This window comes from Natrix helvetica, assembly GCF_964273705.1.
Source record: "Natrix helvetica genome assembly, chromosome: 1".
Classification (NCBI taxonomy): domain Eukaryota; kingdom Metazoa; phylum Chordata; class Lepidosauria; order Squamata; family Natricidae; genus Natrix; species Natrix helvetica.
Genome location: NC_138548.1, coordinates 119,672,482 through 119,690,054, shown reverse-complemented (window position 1 = coordinate 119,690,054; position 17,573 = coordinate 119,672,482). Strand labels below are relative to the sequence as shown.

The window sequence follows — 17,573 nt, the reverse complement described above, 5'->3', positions numbered from 1 at the left end:
ACTCTAGGTCTTTCACAATTAATTCAACATCTGGAAGGCCACCAGCTCCCAAGCATCCTGTAAATTCAGATTAACCTTAACCTAACAGTCAGTATTCAGAACCTTCATTTTGATGACACTCAAGCTATGCTGCCTTTGCAGTGAAAGTGAGACAAATGCTTCGCTCAAATGCAGCATCTATTTTATATAATATATTATATTGCTACTGAGATACATTAGAAAAGATTCCACCCAGTCTTCCCACCCCCAATGTATTTTTAGTAGCAGGGGGGGACACCTCCTCTGCCAAAAGAACAAGCTGGGGAAAAGTCATCTCAAAAAGTTGATTTTTTGGAAATTCATCAAATGCTAAAAGTAGAAAACCTCAAAAAGGAACTGTCACACAAGCAATAGCTACACAAGTAAGAATTCTAGGTAACAGATGAAATGGAACTAACTCATAAGGTTCAATTTCTTAAATATATTCTGGCATATGTATGGTGTGTGTGAATTGAGTCTCATAAGATCTTTTGATTGCAGAAAGGTAGCTGAGCAGCAATCTCAAATGAAGGATTATATCTGGTTAAGAAGAGTGTGACCCAGAAAGACAACAAGCCAAAAGACTTTGCCTTCTGTATCCTTATGGCTTCAGGGCTCTTTAAATATTCTCTGTACCATGTAGAAGCTAATTTTCCATGCGTGATTTCCCACAGAATAATAATGCTTAAATGATCATATACTTACACTTTCATACTTACAAAGAAAGGTGCACAGTACATGGAAAAGACTCATGCAGAGTGTTTTGGCTTACCATAATATTTAAAAGACTTTTATCCATCAAAGCCTGTGTTCTAACAAAAAGAATTATCTAAGATTATCGATTAATCCTATAATAAACAAACAAACCATTCTTTTATTCTGCCTATAAAGTTTCAGTTGGCCCCGAATAGAGTTGTATGGGTAGGTATGGGTGCATCTCAATATGCCCTTATAACACAGCTGCTTCATAATCTGCACTGGTTTCCAACAGACTTCCAGGTGTAATTCAAGCTGCTGATTCTCACCTTGAAAGCCCTATATATTCTAGAGGGCATACTCTAGATTCCTACTTTTAAAGTCATCTTATGGGACACAGGACATAGTTTCTTTGGTTACTCCTGATCTCTGGAATGATCTCCTTATGATATATAACAGGCTCCAGCTCTGCTGATCTTTAGGAAAGCTGTTAAAATCTGGTTTTTGCTCCAGTCATTAGGGGCCAGTTAAGTGGAGTCCTCCCTTTTGTTGTTCTTTAATGGTGTCTGGTCACCATTTTTTACTTATGTATTGTATATATTTTAATAATGTTTGTGAACTTTTGGGTTTATTGTTTGGCTTTTGTTCTTATTGATGTAGGCAACCCCAAAGCTGCATTGTTTGAGTTTAGTGGCTTTGTAAATCTAGTTAATAATTAATAATGAATTAATAAAATAGAAACTATTTCACTCTTGGAGAGCCAACATCAAAAGAAATTTAAAAAAAACGAAAGAATGAGAAAAGTTATGAAACAACTGTAAACCATCTGTCCCCTACTGAATTAGGAAATTAAGATACCAAGTTATTTGCATGGAAGACCAAATTTACAGGAAAATTAAAATACAATGAACTTGAGTTTGTCATGTATCTTATGCTTAACATATATGGAAATAAGTGTAGTTAGAACAGAAGCAGGAAAAAATACCCAGGAAACAAAATAAAAAACTCAGGAAAATAAAATAAAAAGTAACGAAACTCTGGACTTTGCATTAATCCCAAGGCTCTTTTTTTCCTACAAGATTCAACCTTCTGGTTTGGGGAAAAGGAGGGAAATTGTACCATAGAAGAAAACTGTTTATAAATGTATCACAAATAAACTGCCTGCCTGCAAACAACAATATTTCTTGATCCATAAAGGCAGAAGATATGAGAATACTGTAGATTAAAGATGAGAACTTAAAAATTCTTTGTTGGAAAAAAAGCACATTATCATATAATATTATATGGTCTTGCCAAAGTGATCTATCTAAGATCACTAGATCTTATAAGAGCTGTGATGGCTCAGTGGTTAGAATTCAGTACTGCAGGCTACTTCTGCTGCCTGCCGGCTGCCTGCAATTTGGCAAATTAAATCACACCAGGCTCAAAGTTGACTCAGCCTTCCATCCTTCCGAGGTGGGTAAAATGAAGACTCAGCTTATTGGGGAAATATGCTGACTCTGCTTAGAAAGGGCTGTAAAAGCACTGTGAAACGGCATATAAGTCTATAAGTCTAAATACTATTGCTAATGCTATTGCTATGTATCTGTCTGTCTATCTTTATCCATCTGTAAATTGAAATAAATAATAAAAAAACTGATGAAGACCAAGGCGCTGAAAGGTTTTTCAGCTATACTAGACATCTCCTAAATCATCAAATAAATTTGATTGATTGACATCTCCTAAATTTACAGCATATAATAATCTAGCACATGCCATTTTATTATCAGATTTTTGCCATTGATTTTTTCTTTGGAATTTCTGATGATTATATAGAGGTTCTCATTATTATTTTGAAACTAAAAGTTGGACTTTGAAACAGCACTATAGACAAGTGTTGATGCTTTTGAACTTTGATGTAGGAAAGAACTCCAGATAATGTCTTGAACCTATTAATAAATACATGAATTTTAGAACACAGCAATCTGGACTTCTCACTTGAGGCAAAAAATAACCAGTCTCAAAACTATCATATTTGGGACACATTATGCAATATCTCTCTGTGGAGTCAATCATGCTGGGAAAGGTGGAAGGAAAGAGAAGAGGACAATCAAAGTGGATGGATTCAATTATGGCAGTGATAGTTGTAACAATGGAAGATCTAAGGGGACAAATAATTCTGGATAAGGTCTATCTAAATGGTTACTAGGAATCAATATTGACTTGATAATATACAATCAATCAATCTCATTACTATTGCACAGTAGCTGAACTTATACATAATCGTTAAATGCTCCATGATCACAATTAATGCTCTAGGATATATAGAAATTGTAGCTAGATTGCCTGTTACACGGAATATTCACTCAGATTTGAAATATGTCAACCAGGGTGGGGTGTGTGTGAGGATTGGTTCTTTGGTAATTTGTTTTTCTTCCCATCTATTTGTCAAATTTTCCTATCGTAACTTAAGCCAGTTCCATAGTAACACTATCATCTATACTTTATTATATCCACAGCCCATTATGAGTGAGAGCAGAAACAATCAATACATTGAAATAATCACTGATGCTTATTCTAAACATTGTGCATGAAGATTTCCTACTAAATTTGTCTAGTTATAAGCAATGAATTCAGACACTGTTGAAAGTCATCTCCGGTGGGTGGGATTCTTCTCTGCCACCCTGACCAAGCCATCCGTCACCTTGACTGTGCTATCCAATGCATATGTTCATACGCTTACCTTTTAACTTAGTTATTGAATGGTAATCAAATTACTGGATTCACAAAATCTACTGGATCATAAATTAATCAAATGAGATCAGCCAGGCATACATGACATATGAAGATGCACAAGGGTGCACCCACAAGCACACACACAAGCTAGCAATAGCTATTTGGTTCAATCTGTCATATGAACCCATTTATGGAGAAAGCAATCCTCTGCATGGGCTCAGTTCTCTGCAAAATACGGTCTGTTGGAAGATGCCTTTTGTTTCAGAAGCAGAATTATAAGCCAAGTGATAATTCTCTCCACGTCAACTTTCAAGTAAAGCACTATTATGCTAGGGAGAGCTAGATAATAGGCTCATTCCGTACATTACTGCTTCTTCATGACAATTTTTGCTAGGCTGTACTGAAATAATTATTACCGAAGCAAAAGCAACTCTATTGCTTGTGGCTGCTGCACTTCAGATCATACTTAACACAAACCAGAAAGGCAGGAAGAAATGTGCATTCTTGTGACACAGTAGTAAGCCATTTGAGGTTTGATTTAAAAGGGGGGGGGGAAGCTTCATGTGATATAAAATGCATCAGGAATGACAGCTATGCCACATTTGATGCTTCACATATGGACCACTTCTTTACAGGGCTGGACACAAAATGTGTTTCACAGCTTTTTTCTGGATCTCTCCTTCAAATTTCACAGTGAATTAAAAGAGCTCATTTAGCCATCCAGACTTGTCTGAACTGCTTTTCTCACTATTTGCTAGCATTATTCCTCTCTAGAGTACAACGCAAACTGTTGCCCACAGCTACTATTGGAGGAAGGAGAATACTTTCTATGATGCTATCCTAATTGACATGAGTAATTCTTGCATAGATTACCATTTGATCAATTAACTGAAATGGCTGCATAAACATTTATCAGAGCTCTTACAATGCAAATAGTGGGATACATTGGAATTTAAATTACATATGAAGAAAGCACCAGGTATTTGGAACCACATACCGAGAATCTGATTATTATTATTATTATTATTATTATTATTATTATTATTATTATTATTATTATTATTATTATTATTATTATTATAATGCTTCTAGACCGCCCCCTCTCCCGAAAGGGACTCGGGGCGGTGTTTCTCATCCATCTCAGTGTAAACATGAAATTATTTCTTCTTTCTACACAAAGAACCAATTGTTTATTCCTACATAACTTTGAAGCATGGAGGGACACCTTTTAGGTGTCTTGCTGCACTCATCTCCTATAACATATAGGATGCTCATAATAATATGAAAGCATGACTTTCTCCTTTTCCAACTACCTAAATATATAGATCACAGATAGGTATCTGATGGCAACATAATATGGACAGTATGTGTGTGTGTGTTTGTGTGTGTGTGTGTAGAGCGTGTGTGTGTGTGTTTCTGTAACCTAGAAAATAAATAAAAAACCTAACAATCCAAAGAAATATATATATATAAGATACCAAAGCTGAAAAAACATACATATCCCACCTAAAAGAGAACAGTATGCAAAAGAAGGAAGGCCCATTGCTCAGGGCACAGCATCATCTTTGCATTCTACACCTGGACATCCCCAGGAAGCTCCAGAATGGACGTCGGCCTTCAGCTTATCACCCCAGACAGTTACCAGACCTCTTCTTCTGATGTCCAAATACATGATCTTCAACTCCCCAATTTGATTCCTTCACTTTAGCATGTGGAAGAGGGTGCTAGGAGCTGTAGATCAGCAAAACTCAGATTCCCATTCCTAGTTCAGATGCCCTCTTTTTCATGCTGTTTATTCTCAGGCCATTTGGCACTCCATGAGAAATTTAGATGGTGCTCCCTGAGCTTGGTTGTTTGCTTCAGAGGTTTCATTACCTGACTAGATAACATCGCCACTTCTAGTATGGAGCGGGGTTTGCTCCTTGTTGATAAACAGTAGCTTGCCTTGCCAGTGCTAATAGGGGTGTGGTTTTCTCCTTGGTAGTTCCTTGATTACAGTGCTATTTTCTGTTACCTACTCAGGTAATGACATGTCTGCAAACAAACAATCAAGCTCAAGGAGTACCAAGGACTCCACAGTTCAGTCCTGCAATCCTGCCTATGTTCTCTTCTATTGAAAATTTAGATATTTCAAGTAGGATTCAGATCAGAGCTTAACAACCCCCTTTGTGCTCATTAATCCTATTAAGATCATTCAAGCAAACTAATGCATTCAAAGGGAACTCTAATAATCCCAAGTGTGGTTATATCTCATTTCTATCTTCCAGCAATCTGCATGATAAGGAGATGACTTACCACTTCACTGGTAGTGGGAACTGGGGGGGGGGGAACCCTACCTACAGCTGAGATGATGATGAAGTATGGAGCGCAGGAGACATCAATTTAAAAAGAGGTGAAAGAAAAATGAGGCAGATACCTGGAATTGTGCTTTATAATTAGCAGACCCAGTCCTGATTGAGAACCGAGAATTGAGAACTGAGAATCTAAGCTGTCTTATTTGAGTCTTGGTTAGTAGGCAAATGGCAAAGAACCTTTTTTGTTTGGGTACTGTACCTGTCTCTCATCACTTGTGGAAGAGACTGCTTGCATATATTTGCTCTAAAAAAAGTGTGGTTTGCTCCATCCCTTACTGAAAAACTAGGAGGAGGAGAATTTGTTACCTCTTTTAGCAACAGCCAACGTCAAACTATCATGGGATGCTCTGCTGGGGGAAATAACTAAATTAGAAATTATAAGAACAGGTAATTCATCTATCATAACAACTTTTAATATTTAAATCATTGATGGAGAAACTTGCCAGTACAAACCCACTCTGCTTGTGGAGTAGAAGCAGCTGGCTAATCCCAGGGTTTTAATGCCTGGATAACTATAGAATCCGAAGTGATACTATATCTGCTTGCACTCTCTTTCTTTTCCCCCCATCTCCCCCCCCTCTCTTTCTTTCTCAGCAGCACATTAATGTCCTCTTTTCTCTCATGCACACATGAACATTCCCTCACACTCACATATATTACACCCACACACAATCACTCATAGAGTAAGAAACATAAACATACCCTCCTACACTGCACTTTCAAAGCCTGTATTTGACGCCCATGTGCTTGGCTCCAGTTTTTTGCTGGCAACAAATATGCTTGTCTTATGCTACTCTAGATGTGGAGGAGGAAAATGTATGGCATGAAGCTTGGACACTGCACTGGGGTTGTGTCAAAAGTGCTTCACAGGAGGCTGAAAGGAATGCATAAGAGTCTTGGGCAGCACCCTGTGAAGTTGTGTAGCAGAGTTGAATAATGCTGGTCTCTGGGGCATTGTTTCACTTGCATGTTTCCTCCCTCCCCTCTATCCTTTTCTTCAGTGGTGCTTTTGATCTATCTTGGTCCCCACGGCTTTTCAGTTTTAAATGTAATCTCAAAACAACAGTGATTTGTCATTCCTTTATTGTCCTGCTCCACATGATTTCTTTCTACTTGAAAATTAAAGGTACTCAACATTAAAAGCTCTCATTTCTCAAATCCAAGGAGTGAGACTTTACAAATCTGAATTGCCATGTATCCAACTTTTGCCTTCCTTGCCCCCAAATTGCTCACAGTCAATCTCCTCCTCTTAGCTTTACTCTCTAACTAAGCTGTATTTGTGCAGGAATGCAGGCATGGATGAAGAAACTGATGCTCAGGGTTAACTAAGTGCTGAGATGCCAACAATATAGTACCAATGTGAAACCAATTCCTGCATCATATCTTAATGGAGCTGCAGAGTTATTTGGGTTAATTGGCCTGGGCTTGCTTCTTCTACTCTTGTTTCCTCACCCAAATGTGCCATGGGTTCCAGATGAGTATTCATTAGAAGAAAAATAAACAATTGACAGTTGCCTAGTTCTAATGCAACCCAGGAATAGAAGGAAAGCTGAAGCAGAAGTAAGATAGGAGGACCTTTTCTAACCTCTAGAGGTGTAATGGAATATAGTCTGGATTTCCAGTAGGAAGAGGCTGCATTCCAGTGGTCAAGGAGGCAGAAAAGCTTGGAAATTTTGATAGGGAGGAAGGTTAAAATGGCTCCCTCCTGGTCATTCCCAGAGTATGTCTATAGTTATGCAAATGGTTGCTTTAGTTTGGCAAGTTTCTGTTTATAGGTGAAGAACAATAAAGGAAACTATTCAGAAATAATTCCATTTATCATTTTTGGTTCTTGGGACCTGACAAGAGGAGTTTATGTACTTACCTTCCTGTTGCCTTAGTACTGGCCATGTAAGATGGCCAGAGTGCTTATAAACCCCTTGCTAGTATGAACTAGAAAAATTGTAGGTTGAGAATCTCTGGATATGAGGTATAATAATACCTTTCATTTCTTTGCCAACTGAAGCCCATTCTAATACAAGAGGTAAATAGCAAACTGAGTGATGGTTTATGCTGATATCTCACATCCAAAGTGTTCCCAGTCTATGCCTCTTGAGGGAGACTGTAAGCTCTGTGAGGCAGTCCAGATAAGCAGCAACACCAGAAAAACTAGCTCAATTGTAAGGCTAAAATTTAAAAAATAATTGCAAGGCTGAAAGTATTTCTCTTCTCCTTTCTTTTTACTTTCCAGAAAACTAAGGAGGGTCCCTTCCAAAACATTTCCTTCACCATTTCCTCTTCTGTGGGCTCACAACATGTTCTACATTCTACCTAGATGAGAAAGAGGGAGCCTGCAGCTGTCCAATGGCCAGAGAAATAAACACAGAAAAGAATCTCTCTAATGTATGGGGTGGTGCAATATTCTGTAGCCTTACAATAAAGTAGAGTTAATTTCATCTGGTCACGCTTCCTATATGGACTATCTGGAAAGGTTGACAATTACAGAAACTGAGAACCACTTTTTTTCTTGTATTCCATACCTCAATCAGAGGATTGCAGGTGAGACAGCTATCTAAAGGAGAAGTTTCCCCTTGATGTAATAGGACCTTTCATTTTAGATATCCAATTGATGAGCAATTGAAGTAAGGACAATAGCCTACTGACTAAATTCATCAAAGGGAACAATGGCATGTATTAGGAATGATAGCCTGTAATTGTGAGGCTATCCCTTCAACTATATAACACTGAAGGTATTGTATTTACAAAGCTTACCACTGTCCTTATTGGATTACAATTTTTTTAAAAAACATGTCCATGCAGAAACAATGCTAAAGTATGAGGTCTGGTACTTTGGGTTTACCAAAGATGTTTGCTTCTGTTTGCTTTTGGGGAGTTCTCAAATATTTTGTAGGGCATTTCTGCAACAAATGAGAAGCTCTGCCACTTACATAAATCTCTTCAAGCAGAAAATGTTTTATGGTAGAGTAAATCACACTCTCTCTCTGTATGTGTAGTGTGTGTGTGTGTGAATAAATTTCCATGGATGAATGCCAGCAAAATAACAAAAATGTCATGGCTAAATCTAAAAGGATTTGTCTCTCTGTGTGTGGTGCTGTAGTCATACAATATTTTGCATACTTATTATCTAGGGAGAACAGCATTCTGCCACACCCTTTCACAAAAACAGAAAACAACGTAAATAGAAAAGGGCATTTCAAAAGGCAAATAGCCTCTTGGATGGACTTTTTGAGAAAGTATTTCTGGGGTCCACTGATGTTTTATTTGTCTTCCCTTCCCTTATGCAAATCAAAAAAAAAAAAAGAAAGCCCGAGAAACAGAAGTAATTATAGAGACTGAGGCATGTGAGAGGAAGAAGCTAGTAATGAGGAACAGCAACCCATGATGTGATAATAAGATGGAAGACAAGAAGACAGGAGTTGGTCTTCTAACATTGATTAAGGTCTGAAACATCATTTTTAGTATCTGTCTGATTTTTTGCTTAGACTGAGTCAGTAACTTATATGAAAACTCACCAATTTACTAAGGAATTCCAGGTTTGTTAACTAGATTAGGGTTTTTAAAAAAAACCCAGAAAAGGGTAACGGCAAACTAGTCCCATGTTGTAACCAAGGAAATTACAAGAATACATCCATGAAATCACCAGGAACTGACTTGAATACCTAAACAGCATCAGGTTGTTGATTTCTGGTCAAGTAAGCATGTAAGGAATTGTAGCCTAATCCTCATCCATCATTCTTGAATAGATTGTACTTCTCTAGCATCTTCTTTTGTGAAGCCTATTATTCTAGGACATGTATCAGCCACTCATCAATCATGTCATACATTTCAAAGTCATGTTTTTGACTATTGTGCCCCGTGGGCAAAACTATTAAGCATACATTGAAGCAAAAGCAGTAATAATAATAATGGACAGTACTTAGAAAATCCGCACATTGACAAAATTTCCATCTGTCAGTTGCAAAAGGCTACACTGCTTATATCCATTACATGTACTAACCAAAACATTATGACATCCTACCTAGGTTCTTGGAAAGAACTCGATATGTATGAAGGTCAATACCAGCTAAAGAACTTCGTCTATGACTTCATATTGTTGTGAACTGATTAATAATAATAGTTATTATAGATCAAGTCCAACAGGAGGCATTGACAAAATCACCACCAGTTAATTGCAAAGGCAGCTTTACTTGGAATAGGTTATATCCCTGCAAGGATACCTTTAATACCATCAAAAGAAAAATCTGCCCCTTCCAGGTCTTTGAGAAGGACTTGATAGCTAGATAAAATGCCAAATCCATCCTAAACATCTGGCCTACTGTGTGACAAACAATAATTCTATTTTCCTTTGTTGACCTTTGAGTCTCCTGTAGCCTTGTCTCTCACTCCACTGTAGAATCACAATATAGCTAACTAAATATCATTAAAGGACAATGATCCAATAGAACTGTAATGTAACTTCCAGATACAATGAAGCAGGTTCTTCACAAACTAGACACTGGGTGACCATGCTTTACTATTTATCCCTTACCATTTTTTGGCTGGGTTACAGAACATGCTAAGTGAAATAAAACACATAATGGATCCATACAATGTGTCTGTATGAATTGTATCCAATTACAGTTTATTCAGTAAAGCTTAGTGGGACATGTAATCTAAATAATTACTTAAAATTACAATATAGAATTTTCCTGACACAATTCTCTGATGCAGGTAGAATAGTAGCACTCAACCATTTCACTCTTAAATAATTCATTGAAATGCATTTTTGAAATAATTCTGTGATTGTAAGCTTTTGGGAAACAATTCAGTGTGCCAGCCATGCAGCCCTTCTTCAATTGATCTTAGAAGCAGGATGTTCAGCTCCTGTTGAAAGCTATTCATTGATTGTTTCCTGAAAAAAATTACACAGTTAATCATTTCAACTTTTCCACAAGTTTGTTTCGGTGGAATTTGATATATTACAGAATTATCTGTATGGCACTATAGTCAACTCACAGTGTGACAGATACAAATTCCCAGAGCTCCTCATCGAGTCAATTCCTATTAAACACTGTTCTGGTTTCTCATTTTAATATCATTAAAAATATAAACATATAGCGAGGGGGAAAGATGGGTTCAATTTTATCCTTTACTATCATCCTACATTATTCCCACATTAATAAGCCCTAACTAATTAGTTTGTGAACGTGTTATCACCAAAACCTACCACTTATCTGTATTTCAATTCTGGGAAAAACTGGACTAGGTTTTCCTGCAAAATCTAGACAGAAATATAATTAAGTACAGCAAACTATTTGGTACAGCTATCAAATGATCAGGATATCTGGTCTTTTGTTCCACATGGCTTTAGCACATAAAGATAAAGACACAATCCACGGTTACTTAGGGGAGATGTTATAAAAAGGAACTAAAAAAGAGTCACAGTTAAGAAGTATCTGACGGCAATAAAGGACATCAACACAGCAAGATTTCTAAGGTAGCATGGTGAAGTGGAGACATCTCTGCAAAAGCAGAACTGATCTTTGTGACAAAGACCAAAGAACTGGTGAATAGACCAGTTCTTTGGAACCTCTCCAGATAAGGAAAGAACAGGAGAATACCCACATGTACTCTGGACGACTATTCCTTGTGAGGAGACCGCAGCACCAGGAGATGAAGAAATTAGCCTTCTTGCTTACAATCATGGTTGAGCCTCTTAAAGAACACTACGTTCTCAAGCCTTATCATCTAATCAGTTTTGGAAATTGCTTATTAACCATCTTAAAGCTATTGGGAGACTTTCAGAATGATAACTTTAAAAAATTGCAAGGTGAGTTTAGTTTCAACTCTGAACAAAATAAAAATTAATTTCAAGCTTAAGAAATTAAAGAAGTTAAAATAAACAGCAAAAAGCAAAATAAGATTTTGATCAAAGAAAGTTACAAATGAATGAAGGGTCCAGTCAGTTTTGGAACACTGACTTTTATTATAACATTTTGAAATCAACTACAAAAAATAAATAGGTTATTGTGGGATCCAGAGTTATTTTGGCTGTCTTGGCTCATAACAAAAATAAGTGGTTTTATGATTTTAGAAACTGGACATAGAAGGGACTAAAGATTCTAAGTGGAAGACAAAAATATAATCCAGTTTTTACTGTCAGTTAATTGGGAGATACAAAAGGATGTAAAATTTCTAAGATTGTAAATATTAAAGGAAATCTTTGAAGAATGAAATGTGTTGAAATGTAGTCCAGAATTGCAGGAGGGAAAGGCTCAATCCAAGGGAGAGGGCATTGGTACTTACCTGATACACCTCTTCTCATGGGGGGGGGGAGTATCCAGGATGGGTTGACCTTGTCCTCTCATTAATTGGGCTGAGTCCGATAAGCTCTTTGGGCCATGCCCTGGTCATCAGGTACCACCCAGTTATCGGTGAAGAACCTTATCTGACTCGCTGTGTCATCCACTCCAGACTTTATCTTGGTTTCAACCTTTATTTATTTCTTCAACAGAACAGCTCAACCATCAAACATAACGCTCATGTTACATAACCCTATCAGGGAGGGGCTGGATACTCCTCCCCCACTATGAGAAGAAGCTTATCAGGTAAGCCACCAGAAAGGCCACTTTAAGAGTCAAAAACCTAAGAGACACAGTTCGCAAAGGTTCGAAAGGAGGGCCTGTCAGAGTGTCCAACACCTTATGCAAGTCCCAGGAGTGGTACCTGTGTACCGTAGGTGGCTTAAGATTGGATGCCCCCTTGAGGAATCGCCTGACTATAGGGTGGTGAGTCAAGGTCTGAGACCTACCGCACAGAAGTACCAATGAAATGCCCGAGATCTGTCTCCTAATCATGTTGGGAGCTAACCTTCTGTCCAGGCCCGCCTGAAGGAAGTCCAGAACCTGCAGGATCATGGCTCAAACTGGATCGTGGCTGCTGGAGCTGCACCACGTTGAAAAGGCATGCCATGTAGCACCGTAAATGCGCTCCATGGAAGGCCTGCGAGCCGCCTGAATAGTCTGTATCACCCTGGGGGAGAAGTGGCCTTCCCTCAGGATGCTCAGCTCAAGCGCCAAGCAGTCAACTGAAGCCGCTGAGGGTCTGGGTGTTCCAGCGATCCCTGGCTGAGGGAGATCCTCTCCTGGGGGATCCTCCAGGGCCTGTCCACCGAGATTGATTGGAGATCGGCAAACCAAGGCCTCTGGGGCCAGTGTGGGGCAATCACCATCACCTCCGTCCCCTCCCGCAGGATTTTCTATATGACCTTGGGAATCAGGTGTAATGGTGGATAGGCATAGAGGAGCCCCTGGGGCCATGGGTATCGGAGAGCATCCACCCCCTCTGCCCCCCGTGTCTGATACCTAGAATAAAACCTCGGGAGCTGGGCATTGAGAGGGGTGGCGAATAGGTCGACCTATGGGCGTCCGAAATGCCTTGCCACTTCCTCGAATATCGCCGGCTGCAGCCTCCACTCTGAATTGTCCACCTCGGTTCAGCTGAGCCAGTCGGCTCTGATGTTGTCCACCCTCGCTATATGTTCCACAGTCAATGACAGAAGGTTCCTTTCGGCCCACTGCCCCAGTCGTTTGGCCTCCTTCATGAGGGCCTTCAATCTGGTTCCCCCCTGTCTGTTTATATGAGCCTTGGAGGTGATGTTGTCTGTGAGGACTAAGATGTGGCTGCTCCTGACAAGGTGATGAAATTGAAGGAGAGCCCAGCGGGCCGCCCTGAGCTCCAACCAGTTTATGTTGTGAGTCAGTTCCACCTCGTTCCATTGTCCTTGCACCATCTGAGCCCGCAGATGGGTGCCCCATCCAAACAGGCTTGCGTCCATTGTTACCGTCACCCCATCTGGCGTTCTGAAGATCTCGCCCTTGGCGATTGCTGGGGATGTCCACCAAGTCAGTGAGCGGGATACTTCTGTGGGCAGAAGAACTTTGGTCTGGGAGCAGCTCATGCACCTTCGCTGAAAAGGCAAAAGGAACCATTGGAGGTCTCTGGAGTGGAACCGAGCCCAAGGGACAATGCCAATAGCAGACACCATGGTGCCAAGCAGCTTGGACAGTGTGGCTAAGGATACCCTATGCCCCCTGGCTGCCTGAGCGGCTAGCTGCCTAAGAGAGAGCTGTCTTTCTGATGACAGAGAAACCGTGCTTGCCTCTGTATCTATCAGGGCTCCTAGGTGGACCAGACTAGTGGAGGGGTGAAGGTGGCTTTTGGCCAGGTTTACCGAAAACCCGTGGTCTCTCAGGACTGCCATAGTAGTGTCTAGATCCCGTAGCGCACCCTTGAAGGAGGATGACTGCAACAGCAGGTCACCTAAATAACATTGAATTCGAACAGGAACCTGCCTCAGGTGAGCTCCCAATGCCGCCATTATCTTCGTGAAACCTCGAGGGGCGGATGACAACCCAAAAGGCAGGACTTGATACTGGACGTGGTGCCCTGGGTAGCAGAACCTGAGATGTTTACGGTGTTCCGAAGCTATGGGTATATGCAGGTAAGCCTCTGTGAGGTCTATGGAGGTGAGAAAATCTCCCTGCCTAATCCCTTCCAGGATGGAATGCAGTGAATGCATCTTAAACCTCTGATAGCAGATGAAACCGTTCAGGCGTTTCAAGTCAAGAATTGCTCTCCAGCCGCCCGAGGCCTTAGGAATTACAAAGAGAATAGAGTAATACTCCTGGCCTTGCTGCTCTAGAGGCACTGGCTGGATGGCCCTGATGTCCAACAGGTGTTGGATGGCCTCCTGCATCAGCAACCTCCGGGTCGGGTTGCTTGAGACAGGGCAGCTCCGAAAGGAACTCGGGGGGTTGGAGAGGAACTCGAGTGAGAGGCCATACCGAACTGTGTTCTGGACCCACTTGTCGGAGGAGGTAAAGTCCCAACGGTCAGCAAAGTATGCCAAGCACCCCCCCCCAATGGAAGGTGAGATAGGTGTAGGTCTAGTTCTTGCAGAAGGAGCGCCCGCCTCCTCCTCCTCCACCCCCTCAAAAGGGCCTCTTCTGCTGCCTGCCCTCTGCTCTCTATCTGGGTATCTCTGCCTGAATGAAAAACCTCCCTGGTACTGCCTGAGGTCCGAGTACTCAAATTCTGATCTCCTGAAGGAATCCTGACCCCAGAAGAGTTGGGGCATCTAGGGTATGGCGCCACCCTGAAGTTGGATTTCTTGTGAATGGTGGGGAGCACCTTCCGCTTGTCCTTGTTCTCTACCAGGAATGGTTCGGGGCTGCTCCAAAGAGGGATTCTCCCTTGAAGGGGGCCGATGCCAGGCACCATTTGTGGCATACTTCCGCTTGCCACTCCTTCACCCAAAGCAGCCTGTGAGATGCCACAGATGATGCGATCGCCCTGGAGGCAAACCTGGCTGCTGCTAAGGTAGCATCTGAGGAGAATTGGGTGGCGGCCACCAGCTTGTTGATGTCTTGGTGGGCCCTGCCATCCGAAATGGGGATTCGCTGCTGCAGGTCTTGCAGCCACAGCAGAGAAGACCAGTTGAAGAAGGAGGTGATGGTGGCTGCTCTCACTGCCCAGGCTGCTGCTTGATGCATCCTCTGTAAGGTGAGGTCAGCTTTTTTGTCTTCCGCCTTCAGGGCATCCTCTGGTTCCCCTGGCATGTTAGTAGGCGTATGCAGGACCGTGACAGGCGCATCGATGGTGGGTTGCGAAAGCACCTGGGCCATGTCCCTGTCCATGTTGAAGAAGGTCTTGTCCGTGGAAGTGGGCATGGGGCTTGCCATGGGAGAGGCCCATTGCCGCTTGATCATGTCTAGGAAAGACTTGGGTGTGGGCACCATGTCTGCCTCGATGGCCTTCTCCTCGAAAATGTTTTCCGCTGAAAACCTCTGGGGTTGTACCGGGGCTTCTGTTGACCTGTTGCCAAGCTTGGCAGATGTCTTGGCCTTGAACGGAAGGGACTTGTACAAAGAGGGCTGGAACAATGCAGAGAAGGTAGGTTGGGAGGAGGCATGCCTTCATCCTCAGAGAGTCTATCCTCTCTGATTTCGCCCTCTTCGGAATCTGAATTGCTGTCCCCCTGGGAGGAGGAAGGTGATTCTGGAAAATCTTCCTTCTGAGTCTCTAGCCCTTCCGAGACCCTAGGCACGGGGGCTGCCTGGGTCTGCATCTGTTGCTGCTGAAAGGTTGCTGCCATACGCTACTGGAAGGCCCGCATCATCATATCCTGGAAGTTGGGCATCCCTGATGCGAGTGGTATATGATGTGCCAGCAGGTGTGAACGGGAAGGGCTGTGGCGAGGGTCCCGCTGCTGTGGGCTGTGGCGGTGATTGCCATCCTTGTGCAGCCCCCTAGATGCCTGAAGTATCAAAGAAAATCCTCACTTGTGGGTGGGTGGGGGGTGTTCCCTATCTGCAGTCCTGCCAGGAGAAAGAATCTCTGGAAATCCTTCCCCAGGTTCCTGGCCAGGGGTAGCCCTCTTGCTACTGGCCTTGTGGCAAATGCGCTTCAAGGCTCAGTGCCTCTGCCTTTCGTATTTGGGGGCTTGGAGCTGCAGCCTGCCTCTTTGGCCCCCTTGGAGGAGACGTGCTTTCTCTTTGCCTTTGCCTTGCCTCCTCCTCTTTCCTTAGCAGTCTTTGTTTTGCGGTGGTTCGGCTCCTACCTTTCTGGCCGGACGCAGCGTGTGTTGGCAGGAGAAGAGAGGTCGACCCTACGCCCCCTTACTTGTGGGGTGCCACAGGGGTCGGTCCTCTCGCCACTCCTGTTCAACACATATATGAAGCCGCTGGGTGAGATCATCCGTGGTTTCGGGGTGGGATACCACCTGTATGCTGATGATACTCAGCTGTACTTTTCCACCCCGAACCACCCCAACGAGGCCATCGAAGTGATGTCCCGGTGTGTGGAAGCCGTACGGATCTGGATGGATGACAACCGACTCAAGCTCAACCCCTCCAAGACGGAGTGGCTGTGGGTACCAGCTCCCCGGTTCAGCCAATTAACTCCATCATTGGCCATTGGGGGCATTCAACTTGCCCCCGTGGAGCGGGCACGCAATTTGGGCGTCCTCCTGGATGCCCGGCTGTCCATGGATGACCATGTGACAGCCGTGGCAAGGGGGGCGTTCCACCAGGTTCGCCTGGTGCGCCAATTGCGCCCCCTACTGGACCGGGACGCCTTACGCACAGTCACTCATGCGCTGGTGACGTCTCGCTTGGACTACTGTAACGCTCTCTACATGGGGCTTCCCTTGAAATGCACCCGGAGGCTACAGTTGGTCCAGAACGCAGCCGTGCGGGTAATTATGGGGAGTACTAGGTACTCCCATGTGACACCGTTCCTGTGCGAGCTGCACTGGCTTCCTGTGGTCTATCGGGTGCGTTTCAAGATTTTGATAACAATCTTTAAAGCGCTCCATGGCTCAGGACCTAGTTACTTGCGGGATCGTATTCTGCCCCATACATCCCTGCGACCAATCCGCTCGCACAGAGAGGGCCTCCTCCAGGTGCCGTCCACTAGACAGTGTCGGGGGGCGGCGCCTAGGAGTAGAGCCTTCTCTGTGGCGGGCCCAGCCCTGTGGAATGACCTCCCTCCAGATATTAGGAATACCTCTGACCTCCGCTCCTTTCGTATTAAGCTTAAGACCCACCTATTCCAAGTAGCTGGCCTGGCTCAACTTTGATCTAACCATATCGCTCCTGACGGGTTTTTAATTGGGTATTTTAATTATATTTAATTATTTAGGGGTTTTTTAATCATTGTATTCTAATTGTTTTTTATTCATCAGCCGACCTCCTCCTTGTGTATGTCTCGGTATATGTCTCTGTTATATGTTTGTTTTGTCCACATATT

At 42.5% G+C, this 17,573-nt stretch overlaps 1 protein-coding gene across 3 annotated transcripts in view; it reads right to left on the bottom strand.

The window, feature by feature from the left end:
- The window catches only part of SYT7 (synaptotagmin 7), a 272,500-nt gene that overhangs the window by 171,028 nt on the left and 83,899 nt on the right, over positions 1 to 17,573 (bottom strand). The gene's annotated exons all lie outside the window — the stretch shown is intronic.